The sequence below is a fragment of the Aegilops tauschii genome, chromosome 5, assembly GCF_002575655.3.
Source record: "Aegilops tauschii subsp. strangulata cultivar AL8/78 chromosome 5, Aet v6.0, whole genome shotgun sequence".
Lineage (NCBI taxonomy): Eukaryota > Viridiplantae > Streptophyta > Magnoliopsida > Poales > Poaceae > Aegilops > Aegilops tauschii.
The window spans coordinates 491,994,795-492,013,199 of NC_053039.3; positions in this window are offsets into that span (position 1 = coordinate 491,994,795).

The following is an 18,405-nucleotide window of genomic DNA, read 5'->3' on the forward strand; positions in this document are numbered from 1 at the left end:
GGACGGCCGCGCAGAACAGCACCTCCGTGCCGTCGGCTGCGACATCGCCTCGTTTTCTTCTCCGAGAGGCGCACATGCATGCGTGCGCGCTGCTTGCGCCCGGCCAGGCCTCTCCGAGCTCCTCGGGCATCGTCCGCTACTGCCGTTGAGTTCCCTCCTGCGCCGCTCCGGCCTCTGTGGCTGCGCTCACTGCCTCCTCCACTCCCTTTCCTACCTCCACGGTGAGCTCGCCCGCCGCTCGCTGTAGCTGTAGCTGCATGCTGTAGCTACATGCCCGCACCGTTGTAGCTGTCGCTGCCATGCAGCATTTCGCCGTAGCTGCAGTTACAGCCACGCCTCGCTGTCGCTCCTGGGCATGCACGCTTTTGTGCATGGCTACATGGCCAATTGATTCAGCTGTGTACCTGCTAGTTTAGCTAGCTAGCTAGCTCAGTGCGTGTTGCGTACATGAGCCGAGCCATGTGAGCCTCGCTGTCACTCCGGCAGGCAGGTCCGTCTCGCCGCACCGTCCATCTACCTCACCACCAGCTCCATCATCCGCCTTTCGTACGGCAGCTCGTCTGTTGAACGCCCGTACAAAGCCGTATGAACCTCAGAAAATAGCCACATAATGCATGTGTGCGTTAGTCAAATATAATGGTCGGACGTTGGTCAGAGAACGGCCGGACCTCCGCTCTTCTCCGCCGGCACAGGCATGCAGCGCTCGCCCCCTGCTCCACCCGCGCATGCGCGCGTCGGCCCGTGCGCGGCTCCACTCGGCTGCCGGTTCCCGCAAGCCGGCCCGCTCTCTCCCTCCACGCGCCCGCGCTGGCCGCCTTCCGCACTCAGCCGCGTCACGGTCGTTGCCCGCCCGCAACGCCCGGACCGGCCCAGGCAACCCCGTCAACGTGTCCGCGCATCAGCGCGCTGCCTCGCCCTTCCGCGCGCCGTGGCCTGCTGCGTGGGTGTGCACTGCTCCCCCGAGCACTGCCTGCTCTCTGCTTAGGCTGACCGCGCTGGCACCCTGGCCGCACCGACGGCGCGCCCGCTCCACGGCAGCTCTGCGCTGCGGCCGGCTTCGTATGCCTCGGCGCCCGAGCTCTTCTCCGCCCGCACCCGGCCGTCTCGCTGGCTCCGTGCTCCCCAGCACCCGACCCCGACCGGCCCGGCCACCTCCCCGTTGCCGCGCGCTCGGGGCGCCCGTCGCCGCCCCCGCCGGTTCCCGCTCCACCAACTCGAGCTGCTCCTCCTCGCACGCGACCTAGCCCGCGTGCTCGAACACCCCGCCGACTGCAACTCAGCGCACTGCATGCCGGACGGACGCACCTCCGCCTGCTCCTACGCGCGTGTCGCCGCCTGCTCCGCCCCGCGCGAGTCACTCACCCGCGACGGCTCGTCCCACTCCAGCTTCTCCCACGAGCCCGTGGCCGCCATGCTCCGCTCCGCCGCCGTCGCACTGCAGCGTTTCGGCTGCCGGCTGCCCCAACCACCCGGCCGGCCCGCACCTCCGTCTCCACCAGGTCGGCCCGCGCCTGCGTCTCCGCCTGCTTTCCCGCGCCGACTCCGGGCCGCCTCCTTCGTGCCCGAGTGCAGCGGCCAGTTCTCCGCTGCTTCGTCCCGCCCCCGTCAGCGTGGGCGTGCGCCATGCCGTCCGTGCCCGCGCCGCTTCGGGTCCCCCGCGCGTTGCTCCACCTCCGTGCCGCTGCTCTGCCTCGCTTCCGCGCCCGCACAACCCGAGCGGCAGCAGCCGGGTTCCTCCGCGCCGTGCCCGTCCTCTGCCCCGGGCTGCTCTGCGCCGAGCCGCCTCCGCTACTCGGCTCGGTGCCTGTCCCGCCTCGCGGACTCCTCCACATGCGCGCCCCGTGGCCGGCAGTGCCGCGCCAGTCGGAGGCCGGCTGCGCCCCGCGCCGGCTCGCGCCTGCGACAGCCGCCTCCCACCTCGGCCGTGGCCTTCGCTGGCCGGCTGCCCAGAAGGCAGAGAAGGGGGCCGGCTAGAAGAGGCCGGCTGTTCAAAAAAAAAAGAGGCCGATTGCTATTGGCCGGCTGGAAAAAGTGAGCCAGCTGCTCACGTGCCCGTGTGCTGAAAAGAGAGAGAGAGAGAGAGAGAGAGAGAGAGAGAGAGAGAGAGAAAACAAGATATATATGCATGCATGGCCGAATGCACGGCCGCAAGCACGCCCGTGTGCGTGGCCGGCAGCACAGCTGCGTGCATAGCCGGCTGCGCAGACTGCAGTCCCGTCAGCTGCTCCGGTCGCCTGCCCACGTCCCCGCTCGGCTGACAGGCTCGCCTGTCCGCTTAGCAGCCAGCCGCCGGCTGAGGGGCCCGTCCGGCCGGCCCCGCTTTGCAACCCGGCCAGTCAAGCCCGACCTGTTGGACCCTCCTCGAGTGCCCGGAGGCTCAGGGGCTACATCCAGCGGATGCGCTGATGCGCCCCCACGATGAAGAGAAAGTAGTTGCTGGTAGATCCGGCCCGACTGCTCAGCCGTCGACCCGAATCTTGGGGGCTACATCCAGCGGATGCACTGACGCGCCCCCGCGATGAAGACAAAGTAGTTGCCGAGAGATCTGGCCTGACTGTTCAGCAGTCGGCCCGAATCTCGGGAGCTACACCCAGCGGGTGCGCTAACGCGCCCCCGCGAGCATGAAGGCAAAGTAGTTGCCGGGAGATCCGGCCCGATTGCTCAGCAGTCAGCCTGAATCTCGGGGGGCTACACCCAGCGGGTGCGCTGACGCGCCCCCGCGAGGAAGAAGACAAAGTAGTTGCCGGGAGATCCGGCCCGACAGCTCAGCAGTCGGCCCGAATCTCGGGGGCTACACCCAGTGGGTGCGCTGGCGCGCCCCCGCGGAAGATTGCAGACAAGAGAAGAGTTTTGTCCGGCTGCCAGCAACCGGCAAAAGAGAAAAATAAGAAAAAGGGCATTGCAAGACACCTCGCCGCCTGGCCGGTCGAGCCTGACCGGCCGGGACCCCCCCTTCGAGCACCCGGGGGCTCGAAGGCTACACCCAGCGGGTGCGCCGGCGCACTCCGCGAGCGTCGAGCCGCGCCGGCTGTCTTCGGCAAACTCCGCCTCGGCTACACAAAAACCAATGTGAGCTCCTCACCCACATATTTTTGCACCACGCAAGCACGGATAACCCCGAGCGATGCTCGGGGGACTATCTCCACATTTCATTACAGTTGCATCACTGTTCGCCCCGGCGCCAGCCAGAGTTGGCCTGGGGGCTGACCGCTTGGCCTGAGACGTTAGTTCCCGCAAACGGCTTAGTAGCATGCGGGGTACCAAAGGCCCACTCTTAGTCACAGACGGCAGAGCGGCTGTCCGGCTAGCAAGAGTGAACGCTGGAGGCCACCCACGCGAAAAACGTCTGGGAAGAAAAACGGTTCGGGCGACCCGGCCGTTTCCTTTACAAGTATCTACTCGGTTGAATTCGCTCCCAGAGTCTGAGTATTGTACACTCCACTCCGCGGCCCACTCTCAGCCACAGACCGCAGAGCGGCTGTCCGGCAAGCGAGAGCAAGCCAAAGAGTGGAGGGAACATGAAAGAGATTGAAGGGGGCTCGGACGAAACCGAGTCGGCACCCTCCACATAAAACTTGCAGTGCTAAAAGCAATCATTTGATATATCTGCGTGGACTAACTTTGTCTTTTGCATGATCATTTCCATGAAACACCCGCCAAAAAACCTCCGCCCAACTTTGCCAAGTTGCCCGGAGGCTTGGGGGCTAATGTCGGAGTAATTGGCCATGGATACCCCAAAGACGGCGAGACAATAACTCAAGACATCGGGGCTTGCAAAGCCCCTCAGTCCGACTGCCCGGCTGCTCCTGCCGGCTCCCCGTCCGACTGCTCTGCCCGGCTGGCTGCCGGTTACCGACTGCGCCGACCAGCCGGCTGCCGACTGCGCCAACCAGCCGGCTGCTAACTGCAGCCCGACCCGACACCGACAAGACCCCGACGAGACGGCCATACCGCGGACGAGACAGCTGTACCTCGACGCCATCATGTATTGTGTCACTTGTCCCCTGGCACTATTTATGAAGTGACCCAGGGGACAAGCATGACATGCACCATGCCTAGCCCATGCCACCACATAGCTTGGTTTGTAAGCTACCCAAGGTAGCTTACAACCAACGCCACCACCACCCATCCTAAGCTAGCCACACTATATATAGCAACCATCCATCCATCCTCACGGAGACGCAGGCATACATGCCCAGGCACACTCATTCGGCCACTAGAGCATGCATGCTCATCCCGGCCACAGATACATACATGAGGCTAGTAGCATATAGCACTCATCTAGATACAGCTCCAGGAGCACTCTGTACTACAGATATACCACATGTACTCAGACATGCAGGAGTAGGGGTGTTATCTCTCCGGAGAGCCCTGAACCTGGGTAAACTAGCGTGTGCTACTCGCATACCCCCTCCCGGGCCTATCAGCAGCAGTCTTACCCTCACACTAAGCCCTTGTGGCATCTGTCGACTCGCAAGCCCCCCGTGAGAATACCACGACAGTGCCGCACTATCGAAAGTGTTCGGACTTCTCACGCCGTATTATGGGGTATACTGAAGCCCCTGGTGTACTGCTCGTACCAGAATGTACGGGTGCAATTTTTCGTAAATAAACAGACAAGGAAAAAAAGAAAGTGTAATGCAATAATAGACTAATGCTATGCATTGTTATATAAGTAATACGTCGAAGCGTACTGATACAAGTAGTGCGAATAAGCAAAGAGTAGGACTATTTGACATGTCATATCCAAGGGCAAGCTGCGTATGGGTATTTAAAACAGGTATTTCGATGATTATCAGAGACCACCTGGGGATTCCATTCTACGTCTTAGCTTTTTGCCTTCTTGGTATTTCCTTCCCGTAATGCGTCCAGCAATCAGACTGCCGAAAAGGGCTTCCAGAGAGTAAGGTCCTGAAAGAGAGAGAATGATAAAGGTATACAGCCCCTAGGGCGGTTGAGCCGCATTGTGGGACGAGTCCTAGCCGTGCCTCCGCCTATGCCCATGGTATTTTTCGTGCATAATTATGTACGCGCGGCACGGATTTCGCCACTTGACTGGGACTAGGACGGAGGCCGAATTGCTAGGCGAGCTCTGAACGTGCCAGGCGATCCTGTTGCAGGTTACTCCGGACTCGCTTGAAGGTGTCCGGCGGCTTTATCGCCGAATTGGCGGTTTGCCTTAAAAGGCTGCTTTGTGCCTCTGCTGCGAGGGCCGCGGTGTGCTCCTCCGTGCGGAGCGAGCGTTCTGTGTTTCCATTGACTGTTATAACCCCACGAGGTCCTGGCATTTTGAGCTTGAGGTATGCATAATGCGGTACCGCATTGAATCTGGCAAATGTGGTTCGTCCGAGCAGTGCGTGATAGCCACTGCGGAACGGGACGATATCGAAGATTAACTCCTCGCTTCGGAAATTGTCCGGGGATCCGAAGACCACTTCCAGTGTGATTGAGCCTGTGCAACGGGCCTCTACACCTGGGATGACACCTTTAAAGGTGGTTTTAGTGGGCTTGATCCTCAAGGGGTCTATTCCCATTTTGCACACTGTATCCTGATAAAGCAGGTTCAGGCTGCTGCCGCCGTCCATAAGGACTCGGGTGAGGTGAAATGCGTCAATGATGGGGTCAAGGACCAATGCGGTAGAACCGCCATGACGGATACTAGTGGGGTGGTCCCTACGATCGAAAGTGATCGGACAAGAAGACTATGGGTTGAACTTTGGGGCGACTGGCTCCATCGCATAGACGTCCCTTAGTGCACGCTTCCGTTCCTTTTGGGAATATGGGTTGCGTATATCATATTCACCGTTCGGCGGCCGGGGCTCCTCCTCGTCATCGCTATGCATCCCCTTGTCCTTGTTTTCGGCATTTATCTTGTCGGCCTGCTTGAACACCCAACATTCTCTATTGGTGTGATTGGCTGGCTTATCGGGGGTGCCGTGAATTTGACACAAGCGATCGAGTATGCGGTCCAAACTGGACGGGCCCGGGTTGCTTCTTTTGAACGGCTTCTTCCGCTGACCGGATTTAGAGCCACTTAATCCGGCATTGACTGCCGTGTCTTTGGCGTTGTCACCGTTGTTGCGGCGCTTATGTCTATGGTGACGTGGCCTGCCGCTACTATCTTTGGCATCTGAATTTCCATGACTTGTTGATGTGTTGTTGCTGCGAGCCAGCCAGCTATCCTCGCCCGCGCAAAAGCGGGTCATGAGAGTCGTGAGGGCTGCCATAGACTTCGGCTTCTCCTGGCCAAGCTGCCGGGCGAGCCACTCGTCACCGATGTTATGCTTAAATGCCGCTAAGGCCTCTGCATCCGGACAGTCGACAATTTGGTTTTTCTTAGTTAGGAACCGGGTCCAGAATTTCCTGGCCAATTCCCCTGGCTGCTGAGTTATGTGGCTCAAGTCATCAGCATCCGGTGGTCGCACATAAGTGCCCTGGAAGTTGTCAAGGAATGCATCTTCCAAATCCTCCCAACTGCCAATGGAATTTTCTGGCAAGCTATTCAGCCAATGCCGAGCTGGTCCTTTGAGTTTTAATGGGAGGTACTTGATGGCATGTAGATCATCACCACGAGCCATGTGGATGTGGAGGAGGAAATCCTCGATCCATACCGCGGGGTCCGTTGTGCCATCATATGATTCAATGTTTATGGGTTTAAAACCCTCTGGGAATTCGTGATCCATTACTTCATCAGTGAAGAATAGGGGGTGTGCAGCGCCTCTGTGCCGGGCTATATCATGACGCAGTTCATACGAGTCTTGTCTGCTGTATTCGGCCCGGCCGGATTTGCTTTCAGTATATCCGGCGTGACGGTCACCGTCCCGCGTTGGGGTGCGCCCCCGTGATTCGTAGATCGATCTTGCATGTTTTGCTTTGTTTCCCAATACGTCTCGCAGTTCCCCCGTGTTGCCCCGGGCCTTGGTATTTTTGTTTGAATGGCGGCGGGGTGCGGGCTGGACTTCGGACTGATATGCCTCTCTGTCACGGCCACAAGGTGGCCGATCAGCCGCATCATACGCTGGTGATGTAGGTTTCAATGCTTCCTCCTCGAGGTGGGGTAGCAACCTGCGCTTTGGATAACTCTTGGATGGGCGCCCGAGTTCGTATTCCTCGGCCGCCAGGACTTCAGTCCATCTATCCGCTAGCAGATCTTGATCAGCTTGAAGCTGCTATTGCTTTTTCTTCAGGCTGTTTGCTGTGCCTATAAGCTGGCGCTTGAAGTGCTCCTGCTCGACGGGATCCTCAGGCACGATAAATTCTTCGTCGCCGAGGCTTACCTCGTCTTCGGAGAGAGGTATGTAATTATCATCCTCTGATTCTTCGTCTGCTGCCTGTTCCGGAGGGCTAGCTTGTTCATCCTCCCGCTCGAGGTCTGGCTGAAGGGGATTGTCGTCGTCTTTGGCACTATCCGAAGTGTTGTTATCTCTTGTGCCGGTATCACTGCTTTTGCTATGGCGGAACTTAGAGCGGCGCCGCTGACGTCGGTGCTTGGATTGCTCCTTGGAGGGATTATCCTCCATTGTCTTATCGCCATTGCCTTCTTTGGGGTGTCCACCATGTAAATATCATATGATGAGGTGGCCGTCCAGCACCCTGTGGGCGGTGGTTCCTGCTCGTCTCCTGCATCGTCGTCCATACCGTCGATATCTTCGGAGCCGAAATCGAGCATGTCGGTTAAATCATCAATAGTGGCTACTAAGTGGGTGGTGGGTGGGGAGCGAATTTCTTCGTCGTCCTGTCAAGGAGAGAGACCTTAATGAATTTAGCACATCGCCAAGAGGCGAGTGCTGAAAGATATCCGTGGAGGTAAACTCCATGATCGGTGCCCAGGATTTGACGGGCACGGACGCAGGCGGCTCGGAGCCCATGGCCGGGGACGAATCCAATAGTTCGGCAACACGGGTCTCGTAGGAGGTGAAGTCAGTATTCGGCTCTATTGCCACTGAGTGTGCGGCCTCCGTGACGGCGTCCATCCACCCTCCTTAGATGGCACAATTTGTTCCGGATTGAGGGCAGGAGTAGTTGCAGGTGTGATCTCCCGGACACTGTCCGACGGCAGAGCTAAATCATGCTCGTCGTGATTGTGCGGCGCACCTGGCATGGGCTTGAATCCGTCAAAGATCAAGTCTCCGCGGATCTCAGCAGTATAGTTCAAGTTTCCGAATCTGACCTGATGGCCAGGGGCGTAGCTTTCGATCTGCTCCAGATGGCCAAGCGAGTTGGCCCGCAGTACGAAGCCGCCGAATACGAAGATCTATCCGGGGAGGAAAAACTCACCCTGAATCGCATCGTTGCCGATGATCGAAGGAGCCATCAAGCCTTACGGTGACGGCACACCAATGTCGGTGTCAAAACCGGCGGATCTCGGGTAGGGGGTCCCGAACTGTGCGTCTAAGGTGGATGGTAACAGGAGGCGAGGGACACGATGTTTACCCAGGTTCGGGCCCTCTCGATGGAGGTAATACCCTACTTCCTTCTTGATTGATCTTGATGATATGAGTATTACAAGAGTTGATCTACCACGAGATCGTAGAGGCTAAACCCTAGAAGCTAGCCTATGGTATGATTGTTCTTGTCCTACGGACTAAACCCTCCGGTTTATATAGACACCGGAGGGGGCTAGGGTTACACAGAGTCGGTTACAAGGGAGGATATCTACATATCCGTATTGCCAAGTTTGCCTTCCATGCCAAGGAGAGTCCCATCCGGACACGGGTCGAAGTCTTCAATCTTGTATCTTCATAGTCCAACAGTCCGGCCAAAGGATATGTCCGGCTGTCCGAGGACCCCCTAATCCAGGACTCCCTCAGCCGCGGCACGGGAGGACATCTCTGCTGCATTCGCGGTGCGGCGGGACATCTCTTCTGCTTCCGCGGCGCGGCCGGACCAGTCTGCTGCATCAACAGTGCGACGGGACCTCCGTGCTGCTTCGGCGGCTTGGCGGGACCTCTGTGCTGCTACGGCCGTGCGACGGGACATGCCGGGTGTGTTCGCGGTGAGGCGGGACATCTCACGTGCTTCCACTTCCATGCTCGCATCTCCCTGGTGGCAATCTCTCGACCCAGAACTCACGCTGGCCATGGCAGACGCAAGGGAACGATGATGAATGACTTGTTTGTTTTTGTGGATGAGGAGTTGAGGAGGAATGTGCAGTCATCTTGGAGTAGTAATATTTATAACCGAGTACTAATATGCTCCTAAGTGGGAAACCGTTTAGCTTTTTTATCAGTGTGAACAGGTTTGCAATTTAGAATGTGACGGGATGCAGGCTGAAAATTTACTGACGGTTATAAGTGCGGCACTATTCTCGGAAGGCGTAACATGGGCACGTACGCCTTCTCGGCCGCGTACGTGGCGTTTGCACCATAGGGTGCACCGCAATAGGCAACGTCTGCACACGTCTTGTTCCAACAACCGTGCGCGCTCGTTATTACCATCGCGCACGGTTCTTTTAATTAGAATGTGTGTGCCCGTCTAGCGCACACACGTTGATCTATCTAACTGTTTCAGTTTGTTGTGGCTAATCGCAAATAGTTCATCCATGTGAAGCGTATGCCGTCAATCGCAGACACTTTTTTTTGCTAATAATCACAGTCACTTTGATCTGGCCGACCCGTTTCTGTTCTGTTGCCAAATCGCAAACAGTTAATCCTTCTGAAGCGTATGCCCTCAATCGCACACACCTTTATCTAGCTGCCCGTTTCTATTGTTCCTCCTCATCAAAAACATTTCATCCGAGTGAACCGTATGTTGTATATCGCACACGCGTTCATCTGGCTGCCCGTTTCTTTTGTTCCTCCTCATCGTAAACAGTTCATTGGACTGAACCGTATGGCTTGCATCGCACACGCAACTAAAATCTAAACCGTGTTTGATGGCTCCGGCATCACAAACATTTTGCACCTTTTTTGACGGTTCTTTTACACGACCGTTTGCGATTATTGCATCGCACACAGTTTTGTCGAAGGGTCTCTGATTGTAGTGTCGCTTTAGCAACATCCTGCAGTAGTGAAACTAGTAAGTGATGTCTCCCTGGCGATGGCGCCAGAGAGCTCCTGTCTGCTAGGACTACGTCGGTATTTCCCCAAAGAGGAAGGGATGATGCAGCACAGCGATGGTAGGTATTTCCCTCAGTGATGAAACCAAGGTTATCGAACCAGTAGGAGAACCAAGCAACACAACGTAAACAGCACCTGCACACAAAGAACAATACTCGCAACCGACGTGTAAAAGGGGTTGTCAATCCCTTTCGAGTGCGGTGCCCCAAGATAGGCAAACGAACGTGAATAAAATTGTAGTAGATTGATAGATCGAACGCCAAATAAAATAAACATAATAAATTGCACCAAGGTATTTTTGTATTTTTGGTTTAATAGATCTGAAAATAAAAGCAAAGGAAAAGTAGATCGCTGAGGCAAATAATATGAGAAAGAGACCCGGGGGCCGTAGGTTTCACTAGTGGCTTGTCTCGAGAAAAATAGCAAATGGTGGGTGAACAAATTACCGTTGGGCAATAGATAGAACTTCAAATAATCATGATGACATCCAGGCAATGATCATTATATAGGCATCACGTCCAAGATTAGTAGACCGACTCCTGCCTGCATCTACTACTATTACTCCACACATCGACCGCTATCCAGCATGCATCTAGTGTATTAAGTTCAGGGAAACACGGAGTAATGCAATAAGAACGATGACATGATGTAGACAAGATCTATCTATGTAGAGATAGACCCCATCGTTTTATCCTTAGTAGCAACGATACATACGTGTCGGTTCCCATTCTGTCACTGGGATCAAGCACCGTAAGATCGAACCCACTACAAAGCACCTCTTCCCATTGCAAGATAAATAGATCAAGTTGGCCAAACAAAACCCAAATATCGGAGAAGAAATACGAGGCTATAAGCAATCATGCATATAAGAGATCAAAGAAACTCAAATAACTTTCATGGATATAAAAAGATATAACTAATCATAAACTCAAAGTTCATAAGATCCCAACAAACACACCGCAAAAAGTGTTACATCATATGGATCTTCAAGAGACCATTGTATTGAGAATTCAGCGAGAGAGAGGAAGCCATCTAGCCACTAACTACAGACCCGAAGGTCTACAAAGAACTACCCACCCATCATCGGAGAGGCACCAATGGAAGTGGTGAACCCCTCCGTGATGGTGTCTAGATTGGATCTGGTGGTTCTGGACTCTGCGGCGGCTGAAATTGATTTTTGTCTACTCCCCTAGTGTCTCTGGAATATTGGGGTATTTATAGAGCAAAGAGGCGGTCCGAGGGGCACCCGAGGTGAGCACAACCCACCAGGGCGCGCCTGGGCCTCCTGGCGCGCCCTGGTGGGTTGTGCTCTCGTCAGAACACCCCCTAGGAGCAGTCAGGGCCCATTAGGTGTCTTCTGGTCGATAAAAAAATCTCCATAAAGTTTCGTTGCATTTGGACTCCGTCTGATATTGATTTCCCGCGATGTAAAAAACATGCAGAAAACAGCAACTGGCACTTGGCACTATGTCAATAGGTTAGTACCAAAAAATGATATAAAATGACTATAAAATGATTATAAAACATCCAAGATTGATAATATAACAGCATGGAACAATCAAAAATTATAGATACGTTGGAGACGTATCAGCATGCCCAAGCTTAACTCCCACTCGTCCTCGAGTAGGTAAGGGATAAAAACAGAATTTTGGGAGGTGTCTCTTTCCCACCAACGAAAACGACTTAGAGTTTCCAACACTTTCCATGCTAGCTATATCATAGGCGGTTACCAAACAAAATATAAAGTTTCTTCCTTTTTCAACCATACTTTCACTTTCCATGGTTGCCCTCCATACCAACAATTTCCAAGGAATTTATTAATTGACAACAAAAAGTAAATTCATTTTTCATTTCGGGACTGGGCATCCCTAATACCTTAGACTTACTCTCGTGCAATGACAAATGAATAAACACTCATCGTGAGAATAACACATCTAGCATGGAAAATATTAGCCACCGTTGACCGCTCCGCGAGCAGTACGAACACACAAAAGAGAAGTTTATTTTGAAAATTAGAGATGGCACATGCAAATTTTCTTAGAACGACAAAAGAATACCGCATATAGGTAGATATAGTGGACTCATGTGGCAAAACTGGTTTAAAGGTTTTTGGATGCACAAGTAGTGATCATACTTAGTGCAAAATGAAGGCTGGCAAAAGATTGAGAAGCGACCAACCAAGAAACAAATAATCTCATAAGCGAGCATTAAGCATAATTAACTCTGAATAATGCACCACAAGTAGGATATAATTTCATTGCATGACTATTGACTTTCGTGCTTACGTAGGGAATTACAAACCTTAACACCAATATTCTTACTAAAGCATAATTACTCATCAACATAACTCACATATCACATCATCATATCTCAAAACTTTTACTAAGAATCAAGTTTATTTTGTCCAATGATCTTCATGAAAGTTTTTATTATATCCTTCTTGGATATCTATCGCTTTGGGACTAATTTTCATATTTTTCTTTTCATAAACTCAAACAAATATAAGTGAAGATCATGAGCATAACATTTCTTTCTCTCAAATTAATTTAAGTGAAGCAAGAGAGAATTTCTTCAAAATTTACGAACTCTCAAATAAATCTAAGTGAAGCAAAAGAGCATTTCTTCAAAAATACTAAAGCACACCGTGCTCAAAAAGATATAAGTGAAGCACTAGAGCAAGTCCATAGCTCATAAAAAATTTAAGTGAAGCATAGAGAGCAATTCTAACAAGTGATGATATAATTTTGGCTCTCTCAAATAGGTGTGTCCAGCAAGGAACCAAGACTTAAAACACAAAATAACACAAGCAAAGACTCATATCATAGAAGACGCTCCAAGCAAAACACATAGTATGTGACGAATAAAAATATAGCTTCGAGTAAAATACCGATGGTTGTTAGAAGAAAGAGGGGATGCCACTCGGGGCATCCCCAAGTTTAGTTGATTGCTTCTTTTGGATAATAGCTTGGGATGCCGGGAAATCCCCAAGCTTAGGCTCTTCTTACTCCTTATTCCTTCATCCATCGTAATATAACACAAAACTTGAAAACTTCAATCACGCAAAACTCAACAAAACCTTCGTGAGATCCGTTAGTATAAGAAAATAAATCACTACTATAAGTACTGTTGCAACATATTCATATTTTGTTTTTGCATTATATCTACAGTATTCCAACTTTTCTATGGCAAAAACTCATCAAGGAAAACCATGGAGCCATCAAAACAAGCACACAACGCAAAGAAAACAGAATCTGTCAAAAACAGAACAGTCTGTAGCAATCTGGATACCTCGAATACTTCTAAAACTCCACAAATTCTGAAAAAATAGGAAGACCTACGCAATTTGTATATTGATCTTCTTCAAATAGAATCAGTGCAAAAGCACTTTTCTGTGATTTATGAAAATTATTTTCCTGAGTGCATAAGTTTCTATTTTTCAGCAAGATCAAACAACTATTACCCAAGAAGATCCTAAAGGCGTTACTTGGCACAAACACTAATTAAAACACAAAAAACACAATAATAACGGTAGCATAATTGTGGAAATACTCAAGAACAGAAAGCAAAACGCGAAAAAAAATTATTCATTGGGTTGCCTCCCAACAAGCGTTAAGTTTTACGCCCTTAGCTAGGCATAAAGCAAGGATCTAAGTTTTGTCATCTTTGTCCAACTCTTCAATCAAACACTTAGAACTCTTCAAAGATTTAGCATAAATATTTTCAATGTCGATACTTCTAGGAACAAATTTAAAGAATTCATTCTTGCCAAAGGGATCTCTTAGAACTTCAACAAAATCCGGGTGAATACTAATCATCTTAAGATCCTTTTTATTATTACTTGAAGTTGCACCCTTGCTCTTAGTAACTTGGGTATTCTTGCCAATCTTTACGGAAGTTTTTTCAATAGTTTTGGTGGAAGCAAAAGCCGTGCTCAAATTACTAAAGATTTCTTCTAGTTTATCAAACCGAGACAGACTTTCTTCAATTCTTTCATTCATTATGGTTCCCTTTTCTTTTAACAACTTAAGAACTTCTCCCGCCCTCGACCCAATTTTAGTAGCAAAATTATGCATCTTTTTATCCAAGTTTTCAACATGCTCTTCAGTAAGCATTTTCTTTTCAATAGCATCTAATCTTTCCATAACATGCTCAAGAGTCAAAGTTGTTTCATTAATCATAAGAGGTGGTGAGCCTACTAAGTTCCCCATGGCATTAAAAACATCAAGAGAGGGACACATCAATAAATTTCCACCGGTAATCATATCAAGGACAAATCTATACCAAGTGGTGATCCCACATAAAAGCAATGAGGCAGAACAATGGTAGATTGCTTACGGATAGATCTATTATGAGCATTGCAAATTCTATACCAAGCATCTTTTAAATTCTCTCCTCCCCTTTGTTTAAAGTTGAGAACTTCGTTCTCGGGAGTGCACGCAATAGAGGAAGAACTATCCATGACGATAACAAAAGCAAACAAGATTGCACTCAAAAACAGATCCGGCAAGAAAATGACGAACGAAAAAGAGGGGCGAATGAAACGGCAAATTTTTGGTGAAGTGGGGGAGAGGAAAATGAGAGGCAAATGGCAAATAATGTAAATTGCGAGGATATGAGATTTGTGATTAGGAACCTGGTATATGTTGAAGATCCTCCCTGGCAACGGTGCCAGAAATTCCTTTTGATGTCTCCCTGGCGATGGCGCCAGAAAGGTCCTGTCTGCTAGGACTACGTCGGTACTTCCCAAAGAGGAAGGGATGATGTAGCACAACGACAGTAGGTATTTCCCTCAGTGATGAAACCAAGGTTATCGAACCAGCAGGAGAACCAAGCAACACAACGTAAACAGCACCTGCACACAAAGAACAAATACTCGCAACTAGAGTGTAAAAGGGGTTGTCAATCCCTTTCGGGTACGGCGCCCCAAGATAGGCAAACGGACATGAATAAAGTTGTAGTAGATTGATAGATCGAACTCCAAATAAGATAAATAAGAATAAATTTCAGCAAGGTATTTTTGTATTTTTGGTCTAATAGATCTAAAAATAAAAGCAAAGGAAAAGTAGATCGCAAAGGCAAAACATATGAGAAAGAGACCTGGGGGCCGTAGGTTTCACTAGTGGCTTCTCTCGAGAAAATAGCAAACGGTGGGTGAACAAATTACTGTTGGGCAATTGATAGAACATCAAATAATCATAACGATATCCAGGCAATGATCATCATATAGGCATCACGTCCATGATTAGTAGACCGACTCCTGCCTGCATCTACTACTATTACTCCACACATCGACCGCTATCCGGCATGCATCTAGTGTATTTAGTTCATGGAAAAACGGAGTAATGCAATAAGAACAATGACATGATGTAGACAAGATCTATCTATGTAGAGATACACCCCATCGTTTTATCCTTAGTAGCAACATGACATACGTGTCGGTTCCCCTTCTGTCACTAGGATCAAGCACCGTAAGATCGAACCCGCTACAAAGCACCTCTTCCCATTGCAAGATAAATAGATCAAGTTGGCTAAACAAAACCCAAATATCGAAGAAGAAATACGAGGCTATAAGCAATCATGCATATAAGAGATCAAAGAAACTCAAATAACTTTCATGGATATAAAAAGATATAACTAATCATAAAATCAAAGTTCATCAGATCCCAACAAACACACCGCAAAAAGAGTTACATCATATGGATCTCCAAGAGACCATTGTATTGAGAATTCAGCGAGAGAGAGGAAGCGATCTAGCTACTAACTACGGACCCGAAGGTCTACAAAGAGCAACTCACGCATCATCGGAGAGGCACCAATGGAAGTGGTGAACCCCTCCATGATGGTGTCTAGATTCGATCTGGTGGTTCGGGACTCTGCGGCGGCTGGAATTGATTTTCGTCGACTCCCGTGGGGTTTCTGGAATATTGGGGTATTTATAGAGCAAAGAGGCGGTCCGGGGGGCACCCGAGGTGGGCACAACCCACTAGGGCGCGCCTGGGCCTCCTGGCGCGCCCTGGTGGGTTGTGTTCTCCTCGGAGCACCCCCCAGGTGCAGCCAGGGCCCATTAGGTGTCTTCTGGTCCATAAAAAATCTTCATAAAGTTCCGTTGCATTAGGACTCCGTCTGATATTGATTTCCTGCGATGTAAATAACATGCAGAAAACAGCAACTGGCACTTGGCACTATGTCAATAGGTTAGTACCAAAAAAGGATATAAAATGACTATAAAATGATTATGAAACATCCAAGATTGATAATATAACAGCATGGAACAATCAAAAATTATAGATACATTGGAGACGTATCAGTAAGGTACACGTGCATTGCACGCATGAGATTTGGTAACCAAATTATGAATAAATACCACATTATAGCATGTAAGCTTTGAGTCATATATGCATGATGTAGATGTTTTTTTAAATCTTATAGTTCATCTCATCCAAAATCAATTAGTTTTATAAAAGAATAAGATTCATGGAATTGTGCATTGTAAAGCATATAGTAAAAACAAAAAGTGACAATTCATTTAGAAAAAACGTGTAGGCAATTAAGATATGGAAGATTCTAGAGAACAAAGGAGAAGTGCTTGTGTTTTGTGGTTTGTGCTTATTCGCACACTATATAGGGGTATAGATATAGATGTGTCCCATGCTAGACTAAATAAAGTTTGAGCGCATGCGTGGGACGACCCCCCCCCCCCCCCCCCCCGTCGTCGCCGCCTCGAAGTTGGGAAACTGACATCATAAGTATTGAACCAGGCTTGGAGTCGGGTACGGTGTTCGGTTTGTAATGTAGTTGGTGGCCCATCGAAGTTGTGCATTTGGGATTTAAACACATCACACACCACCGTACCCATACATATTTTCGGGCCGCATGCAGTGTATACGGGGTCTTCTGATCGACCACGTCTCCCTTGTGCGGTTTTTTGTGACGACACGCATATCTGTGGGCTCCCCGAGTGTATACATATCATCCCTTTGACCGATAATGAGGGGTATGTGTTGGCCATGAATGGATTCCTCCTAGTTCATGTTAGGTCCGGTCACCATCACATGTCGGTCAACCAAAGCTCGAGCTCATGCATTGTCAGGATTCCCTCCCACATGCTTGGATTGCTGGGTTCGATCTACATCAAACCCTACGTATCTCGTCCTTAACTACCTTGCCTTCATGGTTATTGTCTGTATCGAGAGGTAGGCACCTCATCTAAATTGCACATTATTCTATATTGAAAACACACATCACCCCTTCCCAACATACATCATTTTGGGCCGCATGCAAGAGGTGCTGGTTTGTGGTCCCTCTCGTGCGATTTTTATGATGGTTCAATCTATTGGCCCAAGCGGTTTATCGACAACAACAGCTGTCGTTTGACCAAACGATAGATTCATTGGTCCGTCTTATGGTAGGTCATGGCGACATGCATGTATGACCAAAGTATCGATCATTACGTGCATCCGCCCCGCTGACACGAAGTGGGAGGTGGTGGGCCAAGCATCCTAGCTAGGTACGACATTATGTCATTATATATATGTATATCCAAGGGTGCTTTCGGGTTTGCGAGGCAGGTGCCACCAAAGTTATGCATTGTGTATTTAAAGTTTTAAACATCCCCAATATTCCTACTAATATTTGGCCACTTCCAGGTGGTTCTTGACTTCTGGCCCCTCTCATCGATCTTCAACGACGCGCCCAACCGTGGGCCCGCACGATAAAAGTTGTGCATTGGAATTTTGAACATCATAGACCACCCTTTTCACTCATATATATTTGGGCCACATGCTGGTGTGGCTGTCTTTTGACCCTCTCTAACGTTATTTTTTGCTGCAAAGACTCTGATGACGCTCAACAGACACGGGTATAATATCTTAACCGTGTGCGATACAAGTGTGTTGTGAATCACCACGCCTGTGCAAGCGCGAGCAAAGGTGGAGGTACTGGCTCAACCGTGTGCGATGCAAGTGCGCTGTAAAATCACCATGACCGCGCAAGCGTGAGCAAAGGGTGGAGGTACTGGCTTAACCGTGTGCGATGCAAGTGCGCTGTAAAACCACCACCTGTGCAAGCTAAAGGCGGGTAAGTTTATTTGGAAATTAGGACGAACCGTGTGCGATAGACCAGCTAGCTAGAAATATAAAAACAAACTACCCGCCTTGAGCGTTGCAAAAATCGGCGGTTCCGTGCCACTTTTCCTTATTATCATACACGCGTATTGTTATTGGACCATGCTCGATCTTGGGCACTCCCGCCCCGCATCAATTCCTTTACCCAAATTTTAGTAGCCACCGTACTTCAACCGTCGCCCACACTCCTCCAGCACCTACCTTATAGTAAAATTGCAGTAGCC